This window comes from Hipposideros armiger, unplaced genomic scaffold (genome assembly GCF_001890085.2).
Source record: "Hipposideros armiger isolate ML-2016 unplaced genomic scaffold, ASM189008v1 scaffold_352, whole genome shotgun sequence".
NCBI lineage: Eukaryota > Metazoa > Chordata > Mammalia > Chiroptera > Hipposideridae > Hipposideros > Hipposideros armiger.
In genome coordinates, this window is record NW_017731702.1 from 1,151,759 (window position 1) to 1,179,629 (window position 27,871).

Consider the following 27,871-nt stretch of genomic DNA (forward strand, 5'->3'; position numbering starts at 1 on the left):
TGCCAGAGGGCCCCGGTTCGGATCCCACATATGAGGGCCAGTGACACTGCCCTCCACAGCTAAGATGCTGAACAACAGCTCAACCTGGAGCTGGGCTGCCATGAGTCACTGGCGACGGCGTAGGCTGCAGCCCCTGTGGCAGTGGGTTGCCATGGGCTACCGTGTGTAGCCAGCAGCCAGCGTGAGCGGCCAGCAGCCGCGGTGAGCGGCCATCCAGAAGCCGGCGACTGATGTGCTTCGCCCAGGAAGAGCACAATGATGGTGCCAACTTGGGCCAGTAAAGCAACGTCCTCCACAACTAGACTGAAAAACAAAACAACAGCAACTTGTCTGTTCCCCTTCCCGCAATTCCCCAGCACTGTTCCCATCCCCCCATTTCCCCAATAAAAAAATCTTTAAAAAAAAATATATACCACAAAAATAGAAAGGCATATATGACAAGATTTAAAAAGGCCAATATAGTAAGAGCTTCAGTATGCTCTGCACACCCCCAGGGGATCATCTTGCAGGCACCCTGGAGGGTTGCACACCCCAGTTTGGGGACCACAGGCCTAAGCCCTGTCACTCTCTTCCCTCTGTCACATCCACCCTGCAACACCAACCCTGAACCCATCCCCCAACCCTGAACCCACCTAGCCTCGAGTGCCCTGTTCTCTGCCGGGTGACTGCATGATGCTGGGAGACCAGCTGAGTCCCAGGCAACCTTTCTGGACTTACCCTTTCTCCTCTGGGCAATGTCACTGATCGTCTCAAGGGGTAAAGTCAAGTGAACTGGCAAGAAAGTTTCCTTCATCTTTGTGTTGCCAACACCCAGCACAGTGCCAGGCACTTGCCGGTGACGCATGAGTGTTTTTGACCCTGAACTATGTACAGATGTGGCGTCTTCATCACTCGAGCTGCACGGCTGTGAAGGCATGAAGAGCACATAGCGAAATCCTCATTGGGTCAGGAGGTCCTAACTGGGCGCATACTTAGTTCTGAAGCCATGCGAGGATCACAGCATCTGTCTGCTCAGTGACCTAAACAATAGACCTCACCTTCAGAAACCAGGCACTCCACAGAGGACCCCAGCTAGAAGTAGGCCGCGTGTGCTGGTGTGCCGAGGCAGCTTCATTAAAGCCACTTCACACCTTGACTGTTCTAGGGGGTTGCTATGGAGGCAGGAAATAGGGCCCCTCCAGACAATGTCCTCTTTACCCAAATGCTGGGAGCAGCCAGGCTCAGGGCACAGCCACACTTCTATTTCCTTCGGACTCCCCGTTATGGAAGGACTCCTCAGCTATCAGAGGGGAGAGGCAGGCAGGAGAGTGACAAATCTTAAAGGAGCAGCACAGCAGCCTTGCGGCCAAACTTTCCTCTTGGCCATGAGGGAATTGTTGCACTCTCTGCTTCTCCCTCGCCCCTGGAGATAAGACCCCAGGTCAGCAGGATCTATGGAAGGACACAAGGCAGCTTTAGCGCTTTCTCAGGGGGAAAAGGTGATTCGGGCAAAATTCCCATGCCTCCTATCAGGTCTTTCATCTTCTCTTCCTCCCCTTCCTAGCCCGGTATTTCATAACCAGTGGTCCATGGCTGACCTCCTGCATCAGGGTCACTTACAGGTTTATTAAAATGCTGATTCCTGGGCCTTCTCCGACAGAGTGAATCAGAAATTCTGACACCGGAGCCAGGGAATCTGCATTTAAACATTGTTTTGTCCATTAAAGTTTGAGAACCGTTAAAAAGTAAGTTACTTCTCCTCTACTCTTCTGAACCACACATCCATAATCCTCGGCCCCTCTCCATCTCTCTCTTCACCTTCCCATTCCTCATGTCATCATAATGAAGCCAGTGGGGACTCACACGGAAGGACCTTGGCAGAAATAAGGCCCCCTGGGCTTTCACCTTCCTGCACTGACCTTGGTCTCCTTCTTACCTTACTGTGCTTTTATTTTAATCTATGGCATCTCACGGGGTTCCTAGAGGCCCCACTTAATCTCAGTTGGCCTACTTGCCCAAAACGAACCCTGGGCAAGTCAGGGACTTAATACACTGAACTTGAAGTTGCCAGGAAGAAACCAAGTATATCAGTGAGCTGAGATTTGGCTTAATGTTAATCTATTTTTGGCCAAAGCTACCATCTACTAATAGACTTGCAAAGATGGAAATCTTAATCAATGCTACACAAGTGTTATAAAAAATAAAAACGTTTGCCATCTACTTACCAGCCCGGGGTGAAATGTGAATTGGAGATGACCATGAAGCACTCTAAACCCCAAGAAAATTCCCCGAGCCCTTCTTCTGCTCACAGACTATCCGTGGCACCAGTCTCCATGCAGCTCTGTCAAGTGAGCTATTTTCGTACGTGAACAAGTAGAGTTATTGTTATCGCTGCTCTGAATCAAGGATAAAAGACAAAGGTGAGAGAGAGAAGGAGGGCGTGAGAGAGAAGAAATGGAGGCAAGATGCAGACATGCAGGAAGGACACAGGAAATCAATAGAAAAGGAGCCAGGTGCCCTTCCCAGGAAAGAAGTAACCAACTGTCCAGCGTGTAAATCCCAAGCCCCAGGTGGTTCCTCAGCAACCAAGGTACCAATGCCCCTCTGGGCTCACAGGATGGGGGGACTAAGGATGATAGATGCCAAAGGGCTCTGTAAATTGTAAAGTGTTGTCCATACAGGGTGTCGGCTCCCTATTTGTGACAAGGGCCTTACCGCCCCTTTCCAGCAGCCCCTCCCAAAGACGCAGGACACCAAAGACCAAAAGGAGACTTAACTAGCAAACAGTTGCCCATCATTAGAAACATTTGTACTGTCCTCTCCCAGAATTACCTAGGGACCATAACGAGGGTGCTATTTTAGCAAGAAACTGAAAACGAGAGGAGACTATGCCCTCAGAACATGGTGAGTACCTACTATAACACACCGTCCCACCAACGGTGTGCGCTCCAGGTACATTTCAAAGTATTTATACGTATTTGTTTTGATACCAGCAGGGCCTGAGCCACAACTTCCTATATTTCTGCCTCATCAGCATGAAAGATTTGCTGCCATAGGCTCGTTCAGTTCCCTCTGGGGCTCTCCTTCTCCTCGGAGCCTGACTAAGACCAGACGCTTACCCCAGCACGTAATGAAGAGACTTCCTCCAGTTTTAATTTCTGACTCACCCACTTGGGCTTCCTGAGTGGGCTAATAAGCAGGCCTTGACACAAGGTGTGCTTGCCTCCAGGACCTGGCCACTAGAGGGAGCCAGAGAGTGACAAGGGCCCAACATTTCTCCAGAAAGAGCTGAGACCCCTGGCACTCCCTTCTCCAGCCCAGAAACTGAGAGGCTTCATAGCATTCGCCCATCCACCGAAACAAACATCTCACCTTCATCACACAGTTCTCTAGTAAACTCTTATTTTCTTCTTTATCAAGTTTGGGTGGAAAACAAAACAATTAGTTTAAAAAGTGGCACACAAGAACCTAAACATTATTTATGTCTCTAATTATCTCATTCTAGTGGGTATTTTAGTCCCTGTCTGGTCAGGACATTAATTATCTTCATAACTACAGCAAAAGTTAAATAATAAGCACCCAAGGCTACAGCACTACTGTAATGTGCAAGCTTAAATGAACTTATAAATTTTATTAATGAATGCTTTATACAACTCCATATATTATAAATCAAACAAGAAACCTATTTCTATCTTTTAAGGGTACAGTGAAAAAGCTTTAACATTATTGAGGATAATTTTTATTAAGTTTAAAACTCCCTTTTTTCAGTAATGAGACTGTTATGAGGATAATTTAATCTAGTTTGTCATGAGGCACCCCGGCTTGTTAAATAAGTTAATAAATGACTGTGTATTAATCAAAGTGACAAAGCTATGAAGAGCTGGGGATGGGAGACAATTCTGGTGATAGTATTAATTAGTATTTAATTAGGAACTTAGGGCCCATAAATAAAAAAAAAATCATGGTAGAGACATTTATGCAAATTGCTTGGAGCCTGCCGTGGAGTTAGCTTTGCTTTAAAGAAACATGATTTCCTTTTTTTTCTAGCATACTGTACACAGTGGCCATATCATGTGGCTTAAACGAGCTCTTCTTTTGTTTCCAATTTGTTCCAATTACAGGCCTGTAAATTTAAATCATTCTTTTGACTGCCCTGATTGAAATGTAGAGTTTCCACAATTTCTACTGGGAAAAAAAAAATATATATATATATATACACACACACACACATATATATAGATATAGATAGATATAAATATAGATATATAGATAGAGATAGAGATAGAGATAGAGAGAAGTGTTTTGGAGAAATAAAGAGTTTCCAGCTCTTTTTCTGCTGTTTTAATTAAGATGTGTGCCACCATTTTCTAAGAACAATTGTGGATTCCATTTGGTAGACAAACAATGCCTCCTTTTTTACTTTTGGTGAGCGGTAACTGGGTTTTGATATTGAAGACTGCATGGACTCAACTGCCATCATTTGTATTGTAATCATAGCACTTTTCCCCTTTCTCTCAATCGCATGCTCTGATAAAGGGGCAATTTTCGAGGCCCCCAAAAGATAATAACCAGTTGCTTCTGAACATCGCTGCTTTCCTAAGGTACATGTCCTCTTTTTCAGACTTTATTATTTGTTGCATTTATTCAAGAAAGGTTATCCACAGTAAAACTGCTTTTTTCTATTCAACAGTCTATCTCTGTCATGGTTCATTTATGTGTGACCATGACGGACTGAAACCCGTATTATCCACAGCTGACAAGTGTCAGGCCGACAGTTCAATCAGCCCTTCCTTAAGATGATGCCCAGGGCCCCGTGTTTGAAGTAGGACAATAAAGCAGGCGACACAATCAGGGTCAAACTGATCCAATCCCTGTATATAAAGGGGATTCTGCCTAATAACACAGTGCGATTTTTTTCCCCCTCTCCAAACACATTAGTCCTTAAACAGTGACTTGGCCCTTAAGAAAATCTGTGACTGACATGAAAATGCTGAAGTTTTAACGTGGTTGGTTTATCCCTAACCTCATGGGGCTGCTTCTTTGTGCAGACTGGTTTTGTCAAAGTCAGAAAAATAATGTATTCAGTGTCTGATCATTTTTAGGGAGCTATTTGAATGGAATTTTTAAGCCAGGCATCCTGATGTTGACACAGGGATCATTTTCTTGTCCTTTTGTTTTACATGTGTGGAACAGATCATTTGCATCGGCTAATAAAATTAAATCTCTGAAATGTGTACAAAAGTGAGCCCCCTTCAGCAACACTCCTCAGCTCCCTCCACCCACCCAGGAAGCAGCGTTGCTGGGTGTGTTTCTTTATGTTAGGTCTGTCTCTAGAACACAGACTAGAACGGCAAATGGCAAACGTATCTTCAAAGTGCTCCTTCGATTGGACAACACTGACTCAAATGTATATGATAGCATTTCGCTACAAATCCTAACACCCAACAGCAGAGCCAAAGTCCATAAAATGCTAAAGGCTGCAGTTTGCTCCTTGGAAGGACAGGGCTCTGTTGCCCTTGTTCTTGACCAGCCTTCAAACCACTACAGACAGTAGCAGGCAAGGGAGAGCTGCTCGTGTATTGTGAGGGAGCCAGGACACTAACTGCCTTCATAGGGAAGAAGCCAAAGACCCCCTTAAGAAAAATCATAAAACTTTCAAGCCAGAAGGTACCACAGAGAACATCAAATGCATTGTCTGGACATTATGGATGAGGGAGGCTTGGAGACATTTGTGACTTCCAGTGTCAAAGGGCTTGTTAGAGGCAATAGAAGGACAAAATCAACAACAATAACAAAAATCCCCTGTATTTTTCTTCTCTTTCTCTGGCATTACTGGGCAGGCCCACATTAGTGGAGGAGGGTCTGATGAAAGGCAGAATCCAGAAATCAGAGAGCGACTGATGATGCCTGGAGCTACCAAACAGGACTTGTCAATTCCTGTCTTGGACAAATTCTGGAAGTTCTAGGGAATGTATTCTCTGTGTGTTGGTTATTCTCTGTGTAGGCTGTTCTGCCCAGTCCATCCATTTCCCCACATTTGCTGCCCTACTCTGGCCCTGCAGACCATGGTGGTTGACCGGGGGGGGGGGGGGGGGGCGCGCACTGACGATGGTCAATGGTTAATCAGAGAGTGGGAGGAGGGAGGCCAGAGTGTGTCTTCCTTCCTTGCTCCCCGCTTTGATCTCCCATCTCGGAAAAGGCTGATCTCTCCAGCACGTCTCTTCCAGGGTATAGTTATCCTGGGCCCATTCAATTTCCTCCCCTTTTCCCTTTATTCCTAGGGGATAACAGCTTCCCAATGTGACTAATCTCTGAGTGTCTCCATGTCTTGTTTGTTCACCTAACCTTGTCCATACTTCTAAAAATGGTCCCTTCTTTAAAGTCACCATTGGAACCATCTTGGATCTTGGTAAATTCTATTTCCTTCAGGGACCCTGACTGACACGCTGAATTACTTAACTTCCTAACTGGTCTTCCTACTTCTAGCTCAGTGGTTCTTAACATATTTTGGGATCCTGTAGAAACTCTAATGAAAGGTATGAACTCTATCCCTAGAAAAAACTCACTTACACACATATACACAAAGTTTTTCAGGGTTGTAGAGTATTCACAGACTCCTAAAAGCTGTCTACAAATCTTTTAGGGGGTCCATAGAAACTCCACTTCATTCTCTCTAGCTCTGCTAAATGAATCCTCCCAAAACACCCATGTCTTCCATTTGGTCTATCCGTTTTCTCCTCACAAACTTCTAATGGTGTCCGACCAACCTCCATAAGCATAAAGCCCAGAATCCTCAGAAAAGCATTTCAGGATGAGTCTGACAAGGTCTGTTACAAAAAGAGCTCAAGAGAAGGAATTTAGTACAGGGGAGTTGTTACAACGATGTTGGAAGAGGTGAAAGGATGAAGGAGATGGTAAGGCAACCCAAAGGTGAGCACCAGGGGGAAGCCAGTTCCTGGGGCTGGAGGGACAAAGCAGAGCCCAGGAGCAAGAGCTGCCTGGAGCGGCTAAAATCACAGCGGGTGCTGCTAGTCAGGGGCTGGAGGCTGAAAGAGGACGAAGCCACTGTGGTGATGCTGTCCAAAGCAGGAAGAAAGAGTGGGGAATATCCTGGTCCCTTTTCTCCTGTTGCTCTCCAGTCTTCCCCAGATCACACTACACGATGCCAGCTGACATGGACGCCTGCGGGGGCACATTATCTTGGGGTTCAGAGCAGTGGAAGGGGGGTAATGGACCTGAGATCGAACAGGCAAATGACTTGCAAAAAAGCCCTCCATGACCCGGCCTCAATTGCTCATAAAGCCATGGTGAAACCTGGGGTATCCTTGGAAGGCTCAATCTTCTAATATCTATCGTGCTCTGACTGTGTGCCGGGCACTAGTTCCAGGAGGAAGGCTGAGGAATGCGGCCCACCGAGTTGCATTCTGCCTAAGGCAGAAAGGTAGCTAGGGTGGCTCATTAAAGCAGGCAACCACAGAGGCTTGGTCAGGTTGGCGGGGCAGCAGCAACTGGTGCCGGACAGGCAGGAGTTTGTTACTGGGATAGGCAGAGAGAGAAACTTGCAAGCATTAGCCAGAGACTTCAAAATAAATGTGATTGACAGGCTTGGACGAAACCACTCCCCTTTGCCATAGGCTCCTGTCGTAAAGGGGCCAGATGTACTGAGCGCAGTGGCTATTCATTGGAATTTCCTGGGGAGCTTTAAAAAAATAAAGAGGCTATGGTATATCCAGATAATGGAATATTATTCAGCACTAAAACAAATGCGCTACCAAGTCATAAAAACACATGGAGGAAACTGATATTCATATTACTTAGTGAAAGAAGACAATCTGAAAAGGCTGCATACTGTTATGATTCCTACTATTCTGGAAAAGGCAAAACTATGGAGAAAATAAAATCAGAGGTTGAAGGGGAGGGAGGGATGAATAGGTGGACCACAGAGGATTTTTAGGCCAGTGAAACTGCTCTGCATGATACTGTAATGGTGGATACCTGTCATTATAAATTTGTCCAAACCCATAGAATGTACACCAACAAAAGCGAACCTTAACGTCAACTATGGACTTTGGGTGCTAATGATGTGCCAATATAGGTTTATCGATTGTCACAAATGCACCACCACTCTGGTGGGGAGGTTGATAGTGGGGGCGGATGTGCATGTGTGAGGACAGGGGGTATATGGGAAATCTCTACACCTTCCTCTCATTTTGCTATAAGCCTAAAACTGCTCTACACAATAAAGTTTACTTTGAAAATAATGAAAATAAAATAATAGTAAAATATAAAGAGTCCTGGGTCCCGTCTAGCGGTGTGCTAAAGCCAGTTCTTACCATCTCACAGGAGACTGTTAAATTTTCAGAGCCAGTTGTTAAACACAGCATTATTCAAAATTAGATTATATAACCTTACAATTAAATAAGGCTTATTAAAAATAGAGGCAATAAATACTCAGAATGCATCACTTCCTAATTATTTTACTACTATCTGTGCTCTTGGGGTTGTCTACTGTGGAGGAAACACCATATAATGATGTGCTGTGATGTACCTCTTCCCAACTGCATGCTCGCTGCTGTCACACTGATGACTTATAGACTATTTATACCACAGAAATTAGCAGACACTATAAATCAGGGCTTGATTTACTGTGTTGAGTGTTTAGATCAAGGGTCAACAAACTACAGCACACAGACCAAATCTGGGCTGCAGTCTGTTTTTGTATAACCCATAAGTTTTTACATTTTTAAAGGATTGTTTTAAAAGAAAATGAGGAGGAAGGGAAGGAAGAGACCATTTGCGGCCCACAAAGTATAAAATATTTACTATCTGGCTCTTTACTGAAAAACTTTGCCAGCCCCTCGTCTAGACTTAAGAAAGTGATGGATTAAGATTTAATAATGCAAATTAAACTTAAAAGTGTATCATGTCTATAACTGTTACATCGTGAATGGCACAGAAAGCTTAGGGAATGTCCTTCCAGCATTTGAAAACTATGACCCCCATCAACAAAGAAGTCTCTTACCTCACTGATGAACAAGTGAAATTCCAACATACGTCTTCATTGTTTCATGTTCATCTTATTTGTCCATGTAAATAAAACTATCCCAACATTCATGTTGGAAGCACACTCACGAGTCACTGGCTGAGTCAGGACAGTAACCAAGCTTTCATTTGCAGTCTAATTTTGTGAAATCATGGTTAAATTGCAGCCATAGGTTAACAACTACAGACACAGGAGTTCAGCAAAAAACAGAAAAGCATTATCTGAGAATCAATGGGCTTCAGAGTGTTCCACAATGAAGAGTATCATGTATTTTATTATCATTTGTAAGGTGTAGGCTACACATCCTTTATATCAGTAAAATTTATAATAAATTTATGTATTTATATACAGGTGTTTGGGGGTTTTTTTTGTAAAGAGCCAGTTATTAAACTCCCACCAGCACATCACTGACCCAACCACCAGAATCTGACTTAATTAGTCTGGGAAATGGACTTGGTATTGGGATTTCCAAAACTTCTCCTTAGTTATTCCAATGTGTAGCCAATATTGAAAATCAATGACTCTAGGGGAAAGATCAACGTGCAAGGAGCAGAATCCTCTTAAGATTTTGTTCTGTTTGATCAGAACGTCCACTTGAATCTGACCAAGGAAGCACTGGGAGGGAGCATGAGGTGGGTTGTACTGGGGATGAGGGAGGGTGAGAAGTTCCTTTGGGAACTGGACACACCTCACTGGGCTGACTTTTTTCCAACATCCCAGGACAAAATTTTCCTGGAGCAGCGTTTTCAGTCTTCCAAACATGCCGCTATTACTTCCTCGCCCAAAGTTAGTCACACTATAACTCGACCCAAGATCCCTTTGCCTCTCCTGTCTCCTGCCTATATCTTATGCATCCCTCGCATTCCAGCTTAGATAGCCCCTCTTCTCTCAGACCCCCCGTTATGCCAGACTCAATCATTTCCCCCTTTAGGACCCATTTACCCTTGGCTAACAAAACCCTGATTGATTAAGGACAGCATTGTGCCCAGCTAAATAACGTTCCCAGGCCTCCCTCGTAGCCAGGTGTGGCCAGTGTGACGCAGTTTTAGCTAATGAGATTAAGATGAAGCCTGAAGAGGGTTTGGGGCAGAGCGTGTGCTCTCCTCATAGAAGCGCTAGCCACAGCTGGAGCGGACCCCTCCCCACTCCTACAGCAGTCATTTCCCAAGCATGAGGCAACCAGCCACATGAAAATGATAGAAGAGTAGAAAAACAAAAGGAGCTGGGTCATCACTGAGGCACGCCACCAACCCTGGACTTCTTGCCTTTGGAAGTCTTGTTCTGTGAGAGAAATAATTCCCTAACTGTGGAGCCACTCCTGGTTGGATATTCTTTGATTGTAACCAGATGAAACATCAGTCCCACAATCCCACAGAGCTTGTCCTCCTATAATGCTATACCCCTGCAGATTTGCTCTGCACCACCCATAACGGCAATCTCCAAAGTGGGAATGAGTCGCACATTAGATATTTAATTATAAATCAGTTGTTTAAAATTTGGATGTACTTTCTCTATAAGAGTGGGCTATCCTAGAAAATCCAGAACAAAATTTATAGTTGTATGTCAACTCCTGGAATAATTGAGGTGATTCGAAATGAGATTAAGGCAGAGTTCGGCTCATATAGCTTCATTAAAAAGTTAGGTCTCCAATAGTGATTTGTAAATCGAAAGAATATAGTGAGGAATGATTCCAAGGGTTTGGCTTTTGCCCACAACTTCCTTGTGAAGCAGGAGGAATGCGTGTAGGTACGGCGTGGACTCAGTGGGTGCATGTGCTTGGGTCAGAACGGATGGGGCATCGAGCAGGAGGCGAGCAAGAGGCGTCAGTGACAGCTGTACCCTGAGCTTAACAGACCACACCAGCGGTCAACGTTATACACACGATTGCAGTCTATTTTTGTATCAAATTAATGGATATAATATTGTAATTGTTCTTAATAAAATCACAGAAATTAGAGATGGAAATGCTATATGGTATGATGGAATGCTGTTCCATTACCATTGATCATTATAATAAGTCTGCTCAGTCATTACTTACAAACCGTGATACAACTTTGCCAATGAGGCAGACCAAAACGAGGAGATAAACAAAATTGGTTTCCTTGCTGAATGTGACGCCTAAGTTTTAAGATATTTTGCTGAAGTTTTAAACTGATTGTCAATTAGTCAATGAGCTATGGCAGGCAATGTATTTCTGGGTACTTGGCGTGTGTCTTTTTTTGAGGGAGAGAGTTATTTGGCATGAGGCTAAGGGCAAAGTAATTTGTATCTCCCAGGAAGTGCAATCATTGCCTCAAGCTGAACTGCTTGGAAAGTATGAATTCTATTAGAAAACATTTATGTTATTTTATATGGCATCCTGTATATTCATGAAGTGTACTCATAAGCCATGAAATCGTCATTTTGGGGGCATTATCACATGAGTATGGCATCACTGCTAACCGGGGGAAAGAATGAGACTGTTCGTACAGTTGGAGAACGCATGCGTTGTTGGAAATTATGCATGTTGGGTTTTGAAATTCATCTTATTAGGAGACCACTGGATCCTAGGAGGATGAAGGGGTAGTCCTGAGAAAGGTCAAAGGTAAGCTCATTTGTTTAAAAGTAGTTTTTCAGGAAGCCAACAGGCCTTCTCTTCAGAGTTTGGATTGCAGCCTGGGAGAGAAGGCCTGTGAGAGCTGAGAGTTACAGGGATTAGAGCTTTGATCCTGGCACTTTTGGGTACTTCATCCCCAACCCTGCTCAGGATGTCCAAGGCACGAGAAAAGCAGCCATTCCTTCATTCAACAAATATTTATGAGTGAATGCCCAGACAGTATACTAGTTATCTATTGCTGTGTAACAAAACTTAGCAGCCTAAACAGCACACATTTATTATCTCAGTCTCTGTGGGTCAGAAATCATGTTTGGCTTAGCTGGGTCTTCTGCCTCACAGTCTCTCACAAGGCTACAGTCAGGGTGTCAGCTCAGGGTGTGGTCTCCCCTGAACTCTCATCTGGGGAGGGATCTGCTTCTGAACTCAGCTTCAAGCCCTCAGTTTCTTGAGGGTGTGGGCTGAGGCTCTGAGTTCCATAATGGATGTTGACCAAAGAGAGGCTGCCCCCAGTGTCTTGCTACGCAGATCTCTCCAATATGGAAACTTGCTTCATCAAAGTGTGTGAGCCAAGAATGCAATAGAGTCCGCCAGCCAGGCAAAGGTCACAATCTTTTGTAACTTAATGACAGAAGTGACATCCCATCACCTTTGCCATATTCGACTGATGCAAATCAAATCACTGGGTTCAGATGACACTGAAGGGGAGGGAATTACCCAAGGGCATGAAAACCAGGAGGCAGGGTCATTGGGGCCATGGGGAAACCCGCCTCCCATAGCCAGCTTCTGTCCTCATGGCTTCTTAGTCTATCAGAGGCTCTGGAGGCAGAAAGGGAATAACAGGTGAGGCCTAATTTAGGCTGGTGACTAGGAAAAGCTTATCTGCACCAGTGACATTTAACGTGAAGACTGAATAATGAAGAAAAGTTAGATAGATTCAGAGTCAGGAAAGAGCATGACATGTATGAGGAACTGAAATAAGACCTGACTGCACGAGGAGAAAAGTAGGACAGGATGAAGTTGGGAAGGTAGGCAGAGGTCGTATCATGCCAGGCTACAGTCAGGGTGAGAAGTTTGCATTTTATTCTGAGTGCAAGTGGGAAGCCACTGGAGGGTTGAAGCACAGGGTGACATGATCGAATTTGCATTTTTTAAAAGATCACCCTAGCTGCTGCTCAGAGGATGACTTGGAAGCAGAGAGAGCAGTTGGGAGACTCTGCTAGCAAGAGAGGGTGATAACCTGGATCAGGAAGGTGGCAGGGAGATGAAGAGAAATGGATGCACATGGGTGAGATACGTTTTAGAATTTAAAATCGATATTCTCAATGAGAATGTGTATACATCAAGCTACCAGTTTTCCTCACTCCCTCTCCTCGTTGTCCATTTTTTAAAGGAAATACAGAGAAAGTTGAAGAAAAGATCGTGTAACCATGGTGGGAAGAGAAGGAGGACAGAATAACATAGCTGAGGATGAAGAGAGAGAGGCCGGAGTGAGAATGGAATGGAGAGGATGTGGACCTGGTCTGCACCCCCCGGCTGTATTAACTGGGGCACATCACTTCACTTTCCCATCCTTTCATTTCTTCTTATATAAAAACATCTGCCTTTCAGTATTATTGAAAGGATTAAATTAAATAACAACCTCACACATATCCTGATACATTATCTGTGTGGCTTATTTGCTCACTTTGTCAGATATCTACTCAATTGTCACTGCTGCCCTGACAGCCCAAGCTAAAATAGCACACTCTCTACCTCCATCCTCCCCTCACCCCTTCCCCCGCTTTAGTTAGCTTCATAGCACTTACCACCGCCTGCTTTGCTTTGTTCACCCTACATTCTCAGGACCCAGAAGAGCTCCTGGCATGCAGCAGGTGCTCAACAATGCTTGCTGCGTGTTGCAGAGTGTAGGCTGTCGCCAGTGTTTGTAGGTGCCTCTCAGATAATGTGGGGAAATCAGCTTAGGACAGAAAGTAACAGCAACTCCAAAACTTGTATGGTACTTTACAATCTACAAAGGCCTTGCTGGAGCAGCACATCTTAATCACCCTAGCTGATAGCCAAGATAGGCAATGTCCTCATTTACAGGTGAGGCAACTGAAGGTGAAGGGACTTGATACACTTTTTCAAAGCCCAGAAACAGCGGACATTGGAAAGCAAGACAGGGCCCTGCCTTGATATGAATTCACTTCCCAACAGGGCAACATCTCCGTGTTGCTTCGGACTAGGCAGCAGATATACTGATCTGCACCTGTGGAACCCTGCATTGAGTTCTCTGGAGTTGCTCTCATTCTGTCTGCATGTCTCCTCTTCCTGCTCTCGGAGGCCACTGATATACAGACATGTATGTGTAATATCCTCAAACTGCCCCCAACGGAATCGCAGAAAGTCAAGCTGTCAGGTGTATGGTTGCCTGAAAGCTCCTCCACATTCCAGAATTCCTTCTTTCTTTCAGAAGAACTAACCCATTTGTGCCTTGCTGTATTTGTTCGTTTAGCTTAATCCTTCCATAGACTCCTGGCCCGCATACTTTTCACTGTTTATAAAAACAAAGAAATAAAATCCCTCTGATTTGACTCACATGCATTCATTAAACAAGCATCGAGAGTCTGCTTGGCGCCAAGCATTGTGCTAGAAAATAGGACTAGTTCCCATCTAAATGGGAAAAACAGACTTTAAGTAAAAATCACTATGTAGTTAATATGGTGGCTGGAGCTAGAAAGGAGAAGCTCAGGGTGATATACGAGCATGAAAGGAAGGACCATCTGTGACCCTGTCTCGGGGGGTCCCGGAAGACTTCCCTGAGGAAGAGTCATTTAAATTAGATGAGGAAGCAGGAGAACATCCTAGGCACAGCAAACAGTATATAAGAGAGCCTGAGACCTGGAAGTGGTCCTAGAAACCACAAAGGCAGCATTACAAGCGAATTACCAAACAGAGAAAGTGTGAAGAACCTGGTGCAGGAGGAACCTGAAGAAGCAGCCAGCATCCAGGGAGAGCAGTCCCACCTCACCGACTTCCCCCTCTTCCTCAGGAGGAGCAAGGACAAGGCGGCAACCTTGTCGCATTTGACTGTCATAGTAGAAACATCATTGGCACTAATTTGTGCCTAGAAAGACGTATAGTTATGTCTCAGACAGCACCTTGAAAAAGTCTTATCTCAGGAAATCATGCAGCTTCTGTCTTCTTTGCGATACAGAACACGAGCCATTTGTGTCCACTCAGCATTCGAGGATTTGCAGACTCGGCTCAGTGGATGCAATCTGATGTGACTCCTGTGCAGTGACGTGTACCTTCTGCTCACGGCTGTGGGCTCTATGCAACGTGCCCCTGGACGTCTCCACCCACAGGTGCTCTCCATCAGTCCCTCTAGGTCAGTGGTTCTCAGGGAGGTGTTATGAAATCTTGACGGGACATTTTTGGTGTGTCAATGACGGAGAAGTCCCACCAGCATTTATTGAGCAGGGGCAGAGATGTAGACATTCTGCAACAGATGACGTGCATAGTGACAACATGACTTTGAAGTCCCACCAGTTAAGGATGCAGGTGAAGATCCTACTTGCGGTTTTCTGAAACTGGAACCTATGTTTTACATATAAATACAAAGTACTTTTTGCACAGTTGCAATATACACTAAATTATCCAATAATGAAACTACAGTAGAAATAGAGGAAAGATTTACTTTGTTTTTTCTAAAACTTTTCCCAGAGTTAGTCGCCATTACCAAAAATCATGTTATATTTGAGTCACCAATAGTGCATGTCTGTATAAGCCTGCTTTTGCAACTCTCACATTCACAATGATTATATATATATATAATCTTATTTCAAAATGCCATTCTAAAGAAAATGTCAATACTCAGTTCAATGTTGTTTAACTTCTCTTAAATCCAAATATATTTGTTATAAAATGAGGAAAGCATCTGAGTACTTCCTTATGAGCCCTGTTTCCTTGCCACTCACAGGTGGTCCACAGACCAGCAGCGTCTGCACCTACCCACATCTTTGCTAGAAGGCCCTGCCCCAAAACTACTGAGCCTGGATCTGCATTTTAGTAAGACCTCCAGATGGTTCTTCAACATAAAAGTCTGAGAAGCTCTCTTATTGGTTAGGTGATCTGAGTATTGAAAAAAAGTATTCCTTTACTATAAATGACCTTCCTTTTATTTCTCCTCTTCATTACATTAGGACCTTAGATTAATTTTTTTATTATATATAAAAAGTGGGTTGTGTTATCAATGCATTTAACCCCAAGAAAATAAAATGGGAGTTATCAAATATATTTTCATGAAAGAGGGTGTTGTATCTGATAGGGTTGAGAATGCTGCCCCGAGATCCTTGGAATTTGATAATTGGGTGTCATGAACTTTAGAGCATCTAAACGAGAGTAGGGCATCAGAGTCAAATTTCTCTGAATGTGGCCATTTATAAACTCCAATGACTCCTACATCTATATCTCTAGCTTCATGTCTCACCCTCAGAGCATACTATAATAGATATAGCCCTGCTTTCTAAATATACATTCGCCAGATCAGAGTAAGTGTCCTGCTGTCTTTTACAGGGTCAGGCGGCACTCACTTACTTATTCTACAAAATTTTTTTTAATCCCCTTTTATATGCCATGCAATGTCACAGGGCTGTGAGTAACAGAAAGACAAAGCCTGCCTTTGTGAAGCTTACAAGAGTAGGAGAGCTCAGAGGTCCACATGGAACTGTACAAAGAGTTAGAGAGTGATAAGCTCACTGAGAGGTACAGATAATGTGAGACATGACGAGAGTGTGAGAGGCACACAGATTGCTTCCACCTAGAAAGAGTATTGAGAGGTCCTCAAAAGTCGACTGAGTCTTCTATGCTGTGCAGAAACCCATGGTTTCACTCAGCAGCTCTCTGCTTCCCTGACACAGCTATTTAAACCTTCTCTACGATCCTTGAACCCAGGCGACTGCATCTGTCCCCTTTCCCAAACCTCATCAGTTGATCTTGCTACCTTCTTCTCAAAGTAAATGAAACACCAGGTGGAGAAAGTCCTCCTAATTCCCATCACTTTCTCCCTTGCACCCTCACTGGTCCATATCTCCTCCTCTCCTCCTGTTACCATGGCAGAGCTGTCCCTCCTCCTGGGAAAGCTTACTCTACATCTCATCCCTACTTTCCAAGCCCCTTCTCAGACATAGCTCTACTACATGGATCATTTCCCCCTCCTCTATAAGGTCAACATTGCTCTGTCTACTGGATCTTTCATATTAACCTTTAAACATGCTTCAGTATTTCCCAATGTTATTTTTCAACCATCACTCACACTACTGGCCTCTCCTCTCCTTTACAACCAAACTTCTTTAAAAATAAAATGTGTCTGCACTCATCACCCACAGAAGCCCCTCTTACCAATATCACCAACTATTTGCTTGTTTACTAACACCAACAAACTCTTCTCATCTTCATCTCATTTGAACTTTCAGCAGCATTTGACACATTCTCTTCCTTTGGTTTTCACACCACAAGGCCCGGAAAGGGAGGTATTTTTGTTTAGACCTTAAGAAGCTGACGAGGAATCCGTTTCATTCCTCCCCTGCACAGTTGAATGTTCTGAAAGAGAGCCAATACCTTGCCATTATCTGGGGAATGTGCAACTGGCACTAGGAATAAAAAGGGACACGGACAGCGGAGCCTAGAGCTGATGAAACCAGTCGATCTGAGTCTGATTCCCCGGCACTTCGATGTTGAAAGGTGGTGTTATGACTCACTGAAGCTTTCACATCTATTGTTTTTCTTTTCCTGGGTGGCTTTGCCAAGGACCTCATAGATATCATTATTTTCAGATTACTGTTATTACACGCATTCTTCTTGAATAAAATGCTACTTTGTTTTTATCTCCATAGAGCAAGGACCAACTTTCAGTTGTTTTCTTATCTGTGTATGTAAAACAATCAGAGCACTGCCCTGCTGGGGTTGTTCTGCCTTCCTGCCCGTGTGATAGAAGGCAAGAGGCCTAGAGGGAGAGAAGAGACTGTGGGGAATCTCCCCGTTCTCCTCCTGCCCTTCCGGGAAAGCCATTCACTTCTTCCCAATACTTGTGAAGCGTGTCCTATGCACAAGGCACTATCGTAAGACTGGGGCTTCCATTCCAGGCAAGGGAGGCAAAATAAATAAATGAACAAACACATAAACTGGAAACTAAAAAGTAGTGATAAGTGCTATGAGGGTTTTTTTTAAAAGCCAGTGAGGTAATAGAAAGAGAGAAGACTGGGAGGCCAGGTAGGAGTGAGGGGGAGCAGGGGCAGGGAGAACTGGGGGGGAAACATTCCAGGTGCCCTTTGCAGGGCACATGAAAGGAACCGAAGGAAGGTAAATATGACTACAGCCAAAATGAGATTAGAACATAAAATTAATACGGAGAAGACGCAGAGGTTTAGTCTCAGATGAGAAGAAATAGAAGCTAAAGCCTTGGGTTAACTTAATAGTTTCTCCTACAACCAAGTGGACAGGGTGGTACCCAACTCCCTATAGACACTGCAAAAACTGGACTCAAACTTTGCGTCATGAGCAAATGAAGTCTGATATGAAGAAAAGGAGTTTCTGCAATTTAGCAGGAATGAGTGATTGATGAGTAACACTATCCAGAAACTGACAGATTGTCAAGCCAGCCTGCCACTCCTGGGTCATTTCAGCCTGGAATTTCTGGCCCAGTGAGAGCAGTCATGACTTCCTCCCCAATGATTTCTCCAAGGAGAATTCAGAACAGAAGCCAAAGAGAGATAGCAAGCTTTCTGAAATCCAGGAAACAATGGGATTTTGAGTGCTGTGCCTGAGCTGAGCTCCATCTGTATCTCTAGTGTGTATTTATCAAGCTGGGTGAGAGGCTCATTGGTGGGTGGCACTTCCATGAGTGGACTGCAAACTAAATCCAAAGAACTTTTAATGGAAAATGATATTTTATTCAATACAAATGCATGTTCTGTTGACTCAGCATCTTTTAAAATGGGCCTTTCCTGGAGGTCAAGGGGAGATCCCTGCCTGATTTGCTTTGGCTTGGCACCTGAGGTTGTCTCAGGCCAGCTGCTCCGTATGGGCCTCTATAATAGGGTGGCCAGATAAATATAGGACACCCAGTTAAACTTGCATTTCAGAAAAAGAACAAATAATTTTCAGTATAAGTATGTACTGTCCAATGTTTGGGATATATGTATACAAAAAAAATTATTCATTGTTTTTCTGAAATTCAAATTAGTTGAGTGTCCTTTTATTTATTTATTTATTTATTTATTTATTTATTTATTTATTTAATTTGCTAAATCTGGCATCCCTCCTCTGTTACAGCGTATGAACACCAAGCTGCCCTTGGTTCATATCCAACACTGATACCCTCACTGGGGTTTCAATCCTACCCAAAAAACGTGTAGAAAGCCCTCTGTCTGTGAGCATATACTTAACAGCCCTGTATAGGATGGGGCTGGTCTGACATAGAGTTAACTCAAAAACTGCCCTCTGTTTTGTGGCAAAAGGGCCCCAAACTATAGCCCCCTGCTTAGCTTGCACTTCTTAATGTCCGTCTTAAAGTTTGAGTGTGTCTCAATTTTTCTAAGGGGCCAATCTGCTCTAAACATTTTTGAGCCTTCACTTCTGATCTACGTCCTTACGCCCTAAGATGCAGATGTCCTAGGTACAAATGCTCCAAGGAACCCTTGCACACAGATCCTCAGGCGTTTCCCTCGGGCCATGTCTTCTAACCTGGGTCCTCACTCTGTACTCATTAGCTTCCTGGGTACAGATGCTCTTGCATATTCACCTGACTCACCTTTCTCTTGTCTACAACCTTGGTAACCCAATGCCAGGTCTGGGGTGCTGGCCCTGGGCACTAGTTGCTATGCTCCTGGGTATTACTGCTGGGATTTGCGCTGGCCTCTGAAACACGCCACCTCAGCCAGGCTGCCTTCCCAGATCCTGCTGGCCAGCTCCATCCAGAGAGAAGACAAGACATTAAGACTATTCAGCCGTCACTTGGGACCATGAATTCTATACTCTGATCACATAGAATTCAAACAATGCTTTCCCCTTGTCCCCACAAAAGCCCCTTAGACAAGTTCAGTCCCTATGTGCTAGTAGTTCAGAAGGTCATGACTAAGTACGTTTACCTGACTGCGCCTTGGCCTTCACTGCCCAAGGCCTGATGCCGTGGAAACCCAGGATGATGCTGCAGGGCTAGCAGAGGGCAAAGCCTCCCTATCTGGCTCTACGGGCAGAGGTGTCCCAGCCAACGATTTGCCCTCCTCTCACAACCTCCCTCTCACAGTTTTGGGGTCTGGTTTTTGGACCCTCTCTGACCCCATTCTCTAAACACACCATCTATGACCAACTTAGGGATCCTGGGGCCACTGTACTAAGTTTTGACAATGGAATGATGTAAGGTCTTTTGCCGCCTTATTATCTTGAAAAAGCATGAACTGACCAAGTTTAGGGGGCCTGAAGCATATTCTAAGCAGACAGCATCTCCTCCCTGACCCAGTTCTCTCATAGGATCGTAGGAACCTGTCTTCTCAAGTTCAAGCGGCAGACAGGCTGACGTTTCCCAGGATTATTTTCTCTGGCTGAGGCTGCAGTTCTTGATTTGGCCCTCGAATATTATTTAATTGTTTATCTTGACATACAGGTTTGTCCCAGAGGGGAATGCTTAAAAAGTGGCGAGGCGTCCCTGGGTATAGAGAAATGCAGACTTAACTTATGGAGGCCCCTCTCCTGCCAAACTCCTCCCAATTATTCTGCAGGCTTCTTTGCCCGGAGGGCAGTTTGCAGCTCCAGGGGACTGGAATTGGCTTTAAAAAAATTCCTTCCTTTCTGTGCCCCATGTGAGGGGGCATTGTGTGCTCTCTAAATAATAAGACTGGCTTTGTGTGACTTAACTGGACAGGGCCCTTTGAGAGATTTTTCAGTTGCAGAGAGAGCAGTCAGCTGCCCCTAGGAAACCAAGAAGTGTCCAGAACAAAGAGAAAAGTCCACGGCAGCAAGATTTTTTTCCCCCTTAAATTGTATTGTGAACTAATTCCTCTCTCCCACTAGTGTTTAGGGCAATTAGGTAAAAGTATAGCAGAAGAATCCACATTTATATTTTGGATTCGACAAATAATAACATTTAATTAGATATTCACCACCCCACCCAATGCTAACAAAATAACAAATAATCAACAAATCACGTTAGAGCTCTTATTATATGCAAGGCATTGTCATCGATCAAAGTAATTATTTATTACATGTATTGATTTCCTACTCGGGACTGAGCACTAGCTAGAAGTTAAAGGTTTAGAAAGAGGTAGAAGTCAGAGGCCTTGGCCTTCAGCTCACAACAACCCACTCAGGAGAGAATACTGACCAGAATTGATCACCTCCACTGTGCCAGGCATGGGGCTTGGAATTTACATACACACATCAATGACCTCAGTCAATAACCTCAATAACCCTGTGAGGAAGACAGCAGCATCTCCATTTTACATATGTGAAAACTGACATCCAAAGTGTGTATATGTGGTAGGCAGAATAATACCTCCCTCCACCTAACCCCCCACACAAAGGTGTCCATTCCCTAATTCCTGTGGATATGCTACCTCACATGACAAAGGGGACTTTGCAGAAGTGAGTAAGTTAAGGACCTTGAGAGAGGAAGATTCTCCTGGATTATCTGGTTGGGCCCAAGGTAATCTCAAAGGCCCTCATAGGAGGTAGGTAGGAATATCAGACACAGAACAACAAAGATGTGATGAAGAAATCAGAGGTTGGATTGATGTGGGGCCATAAACCAAGGGATGCAGGCAGTCTCTAGAAAAGGCAAGGAAATGGGTTCTCCCCTGGAACCTCCTGAGAACATCAGCCTTGCTGATGCAATTGACTTCTGATCTCCAGAACTGAAGGTAATAAATGTGTGTTGTTTTAAGGCACTAAGTTTGTGGTAATTTAAGCAGCAATAAAAAACTAATACATGGGGCCAGCTGAGTGGCGCGTTGGTTAGGACTTGGCTTGAGACACCAGCTCTGAGCAGCAGGGCCCCGGTTTGGATCCCACATGAGAGTCAGTGACGCTGCGCCCTCTACAGCTAAGATGGTGAACAACAGCTCAACCTGGAGCTGGGCTTCCGTGAGTCTCTGACGACGGCATAGGCTGCAGTGGGGCTGGCCAGCAGCAGGTGTGTGCTTTCATGAGCTGCCGTGAGCAGCCGTCCAATGGCCAGCGAGTGACTGACTCACCCAGGAAGAGTGCAATGATAATACCAACATGGGCAGTGAAGTAATGACCTCCATGACTAGGCTAAAGAACAAAAGGACAGCAACTTGTCTGTTCCCCTTCCCTGATTTCCCAACACTGTTACCCTCCCCCCAATTCCCCAATTTAAAAACAAAAACTAATACATGCCTGCTTATTCATGCCTGCCTTAACTACATTCCACAGCTGGCCAGAGAAGTTTACTCTACAATGGTAGTGCCAGGCAGGGCTACCATGTTGCCTAACTGGCCCCAGGAGTTCTGCAAAGCAGGGGCCCCAGAGCAGGATTCAAACCAAGTCAATGTGTCTTTAAAGTTTATGTCCTTTCTTCTTTGCTGATTTGCTCCCTAAAGATAAAATTTAGGACAAAAATATGAGTTAAATACCAAAAGAAATATTTCATAACATGACATCCTTAATGAATGAGTAAAGAGATCAGGAAATGAGTGCGTTCCAAGAAAGAGTTACTGCTACAGTGAAGGAGTCCCTACAGCATGGGCAGACTGGGCATAGCACCAGAGGCCAATAGCAGGCCTTGCAGATGGGGGATGGCCTGTTGTAAGAAATACCCTTAGGAACAGAGAGAATAAACCAATCTTCCCATCCTTTATCCCCTTCCTACCCTTATCTCATTCTCTGCCTGTGGATTCCATGAAATCTTCCAATCAGTATTGACAAAGGCCTTGGACAACATCCTGTAGTCTCCCTCACCTTATAAATGGAAAGTCTTCACCCAAAGAGGTATAAATTGTCTTTCTTGCCCATGTTTACTGAGCAGATCAAGTCTCCCAGTCAAGTGCTCCCCAGCAATGAAGAACAAAGAGTTTTCAGTTTTTCAAAGTCAACAAGCACACTCTTGGTATGCATGAGTGAACAGTTTGATTCAGCATGTCCAGATGAGGACAATTCAGATTAGAATTCCAGACTTTGACTTAGACAAGGCAAATTTATTAAATGCAAGTCCAGTGAGCTCAGAGATACACTTTTAAGCCACCCTTAATTTGTAATTGAGTAAATTGTAAAAGAGGCAGTATATAGTACAAATGACCCTGGGGCAGAAGACCCAAGCCCTAGTCCTGAGGTTCTGTTATCACTTGCAACATGATATTGAGCAAATGCTGTTACATCTTCTGTGAAAATGAGAACTTGGCCTTAAAATTATCTTAATTATTTAAGATGCTTTGGGCCATAGACAACAGAAATCATGATTCAAACTGGTTAAAACATTAAGGAAATGTATTATCCTGCAAAACAGAAAGTTGAGTAGCAGGGCAACTTAGGGTTTGTATTAGTCATGGTTCTCCAGAGAAACAGAACCAACAGGACACACACACACACACACACACACACACACACACGTGTGTGTGTATATGTGTATATTGTGTATATGTGTGTGTGTATATATATATATATATATATATACACACACACACAGTAAAACCTTGGATTGCAAGTAACTTAGTTTGCGAGTGTTCTGCAAGATGAGCAAATATTTCTAATACATTGTAACGTGGTAAACGAGCGATGTCTTGCAATACGAGTAGTTTGTTTCCAGAACAAATTATGCTTGCAAACCAAGGTATCACTGTATATTCCAAGTGATGAAAAGCAAGGACCTACAACCAAGATTTCTCTACCCGGCAAAGCTATCATTTAGAATTGAAGGACAGATAAAGAGCTTCCCAGACAAGAAAAAGGTAGAGGAGTTCATCACCATCAAACCGGTATTACAAGGAATCTTAAAGGGACTTCTTTAAGATTAAATAAATAAATAAATAAATGGAAAAAATTACATACCTATCAACAATTACTTTCAACAGAAATGGATTAAATGCTCCAATCAAAAGATAGTGGGGCTGAATGGATAAAAAAAAACAAGACTGTTACATATGCTGCTTACAAGAGACTCACTTCAAATTAAAAAGTAAGGGCCAGCCGAGTGGCTCAGTTGGTTAAGAGCTCAGTCAAGAGTGAGCTCTGAGCAACAGGGTTGCCAGTTCAATTCTCGGCCTGAGCTGAGCTGATGCTGAGCTGCCAACAGGTGGCAGGATGGCTCAGCTAAAAACAAAAACAAAAACAGATCAAAAGACATACACAGACTGAAAGTAAAGGGATGGGAAAAGATATTTCATCAAAATGGAAACAAACAAATAAACAAAAACCTGGAGTAGCAATACTTATACCAGACTTTAAAACAAAGGCTATAACAAGAGACAAAGAAGGACCTCGTAATTCCACTTCTGTATATTTATCTGAAGAAACCCAAAATGCTACTTCGAGGGGATGTGCTCATCCATATGTTCACTGCAGCATTATTTACAATTGCCAGGATATGAAGGCAATGTGGGTGTCCCTGAATGGAGGAATGGATAAAGAAGAGGTACATATATACAATGCAATATTACTCAGCAAAAAAAAAAAAAATGAAATCTTGCCATCTGCAACAACATGGATAGACCTAGACGATATTGTGCTGAGTATAGTAAGTCAGTCAGCAAAGGACAAATGTCATATGATTTCACTGATAAGTGGAACCTAAAGAACAAAATAAACAATCAAATGAAACAAAAATAAACTCATACATACAGAGAACATTTTGATGGTTGCCAGATGGGAAGGGGTTGGGGGTGGGTGAAAATGGGAAGGGATTAAGAAGTACAAATTGGTTATTACACAGTAGTCGTGGGATGTAGGGTATAGCATAAGTAATAGTCAATAATATTGTAATAACTATGTATGGTGTCAGATGGGTACTAGATTTATCAGGGTGATAGAAGGGAGGGAGGTTGGGGACAGGGTAAGAAAGATGAAGGGATTAAGAAATACAAACTGGTAGTTATAAAATACTCATGGGGATTAAAGTATACGGAATATAATCAATAATATGGTGATAACTATGTATAGTGCCAGGTGGGTACTGTTGAATAACTATGATGTACACCTGAAACTAATATAAATGTATGTTAGCTATATTTTAATAAGAATCTTTAAAAAAAAAAAGAACAAATTCTCCTTTATTCCACCTGTTTGTTCTACTCAGGTCCTCAATGGACTGACTGGATGATGCCCCACCCACATGTATTGTCTACTTTACTCAATCTACTGATTCAAATGCTAATTTCTCCAGAAAACATCCTTATAGACACATCCAGAAATAATGTTTTAGCAGCTATCTGGGCATCCCTTAGTCTTGTTAAGTTGACACATGAAATTACCCATTACAGGAGATGGTTGATTCAGTGGATCAATGATGTCATCAAGGATCTGGTTTTTTTTCTATCTTTCTCTCTAATCTTGTCAGTCATCTTGAGTATCAGCTTTATCCTTATGTTGTTAGTAAAATGACTGCTGTAATTCTCGGCATCACAGTCAAACAAAAAACATCGAGGAAAAGGAGAGAGAATCCCCCAGAAGACTTCCCCTCACACAGCATAGTCCATCACTAAGTCACACGTGCCATTTCTGAACCAATCACTGGAAAGAAGAATCCTCAAGAGGGATTGTTTCAGCATCCCCTGAGGGTACAGGAGAGGGAGGATAAGTGAACAAAATCATGATTCTGTGTAGAAGGAAATGGGGGAAATTGCAGCTAGATAGGAAATTTATAGTGATCTCTATTCTCTCAAAGATCCCTTCCCACTCTAAAAACCCATAAATTAAAAAGTCTTTAGTTGCCTGATATGGTTTAAACCCAGGCTGCCAATCTCCATGCCTACCAAGAGCCAAGTGTGTTATTTCCAAGGGATATAGTACCGAGCAAGAGTCCTGAAACTTTCATGAAGCATCCTCTCTATGGGGTCCTGACCATACCATAAGCAAGGTAGTCAATCCCATTGCTTCAGTTCTTCTAAGTGCTCTCCAGCAGTGGTCCTGGCAGTTTGGGTTGTGTAGATGAATAAGAGAAAACAGTTGCCATTAATTTATGCAAGTTACATGAAAACTGACCAACCAATCTCCTTGTTGTCTACCCTCAGACAATCCAAAAATATCTGGTGGCATTACAAAGTGAGGGTGGGGTAGTGGAAGAGGTGTTACATTTTCTTTAAAAAATTCAAATTGGCTCTTAGAGTTATTGACCTAACATTGACCACTGGCAGGTTTTATTTTTTAAATTCATTTCCAGGTCACTTCAATGAGGAACAGCATTTTTCCCCAAGTGTAGACCAGGCCCCTAGAATTATTTCCTACGGTTACAATGACTATTGTAAGGGAAGGAGAAAATAGACAAATAGATGTTTGAAGAGAAATTGTACACTTCTTGTGAGTCTTTTTTTTTTTTTGAGGGGCTCAGTATGTTTGCTCAATTCCAATTACTTGTCTTCTTCTTCTCTGGCTGGATTAGTAACTATTCAGTTCAACCAAAGCATAGAACAATGTCACTAAAATGATTGTTCTTCTCCCAGCAGGATACTTAGGTTTTGACTGAATAATCAAACTCTATAAGAAATTTCACCAAGATATTTATGATACCAAGTAACGGGAATAGGAGTTATGTTTTGTTATATAATATATTGTAAGTAGCTAGAAGAAATAGACCAAAAAAAAATAAAACCTTCCTTAAACATGAAAGTCACACCTATATGATAATAAATTTATGTTCCCCATCTCATAACAGTTTTGCCAGAAGACCATGAGAATAAGAAGCATGTAAAGTAATAAATATATTTGAATGAATGAAAGAATAAAGCATTTTTCAAGCTCTAATTTTTCTACCAAATTATCGCTGGTGGTTGTTGAACTGTGGGGAAGGCATTTTGTTCTTATTATAAGTCTTGAATTAGTCATATAAAAGTGAGCCTAGACAGCACATTGAGGAGAATTCCATGAGACCTGCAATAATAAATTATCTCTTTCTCCCCACTGAACCTCTAAGCAGACCTACTCACAGATATTACCTGCCTCCTATGGAGTTTATTTCCATTGTCCATCCTTGGTGGAACTACTAATAATCAGCGAAATGACCCAAACAAGGAGAAATAAAAGAGAAGAATCAGTAAATAAAGGCCCAGAATCATGTACAAGCTGAATGATTAGTACTTGAAAAACGGTGGATCTAACAAGAACCAAACAAGAGAATAGGTGGGATGTGTCCATTTTCTTTCAGACTCTCGATCAGGTCCCGGGGTTTATCCAACCTCACAGGCCGTGGAGACTTTTTATTTGATGTCTTTAAGATCACGTATAGCGTTGATTTTGTTTGTACCACCTTTCACTCTCCTGCTTCAGGTTTTTCCTTGGGTGGAAAGCATCTTTAAAGCTTCATGCTTTCCTTCTCCCAGGATCTATGCTCTGACTCTCGATGCATTAGTCACAGTTCCAAGGCGGGGCAGGTCAAATAACTTCACAGTCAAAACCCAACCCTAAACTGATGATTTCTTTATTCCAAGAAAATGCAAGGACTTGTAGTTCTGCTGTGGTAATGGGATTTGGCTTGAATATTAAGGGATCTCAGAGTCAGTGACCTGAAGTTCAGGCCTGGGAGCCAGGCATCATGGGCTCTCTGCTCAATTTCAACTCCAAGGCAATTGACTGTCTTATTTTCCAGTCAAGCATTGACTCCAGGATGTGCTAAAAGAATAAATACCTGAGAAAACCATAGGCAGGCTAACCACATTCTTCAAGTGTGGACTTTGAACTACCAAGAGCATCAATTCACCTGAGGACTTGATAAAAATGCAGATTCCTGAACCCCATCCCCGACATTCTGGATCAGCCTTGGAATCTGCTTTGTCAATAGGCTTCTCAGGTCATTTTTATGGTCATTGAAATATGAGGACCACCTCTAGATTCAAAGGTGGTCCTGAGACCAGCAGCATTAGCAACATCTGGGAGCTTGGTAGAAATGTAGAATCCCAGGCCCATCTCAGACGTCCTGAATCAGAACCTGCATTTTAACAAGATCCCCAGATAATTCCTTAAAATTCGAGGAACATGTTGCTAGGATAGTTTTATCTTGTTAGCTACTTTTCAGCACCTGGGGAGGTAAAGCAGCATTGCAAAAATGGGCT

The 27,871-nt window shown here is 43.3% G+C and overlaps 1 long non-coding RNA gene across 1 annotated transcript in view; it reads right to left on the reverse strand.

Moving 5' to 3' along the window:
* Positions 1–263: 263 nt before the first annotated feature.
* The window catches only part of LOC109392861 (uncharacterized), a 31,924-nt gene continuing 4,316 nt past the window's right edge, over positions 264–27,871 (reverse strand). Inside the window, exons 2-5 of the long non-coding RNA XR_002126129.1 lie at positions 2,205–2,375; positions 1,600–1,675; positions 718–1,019; positions 264–303 (exon numbers count right to left, since the gene is read on the reverse strand). This is a non-coding gene — a long non-coding RNA (uncharacterized LOC109392861). The remainder of the gene's footprint in view (positions 304–717; positions 1,020–1,599; positions 1,676–2,204; positions 2,376–27,871) is intronic.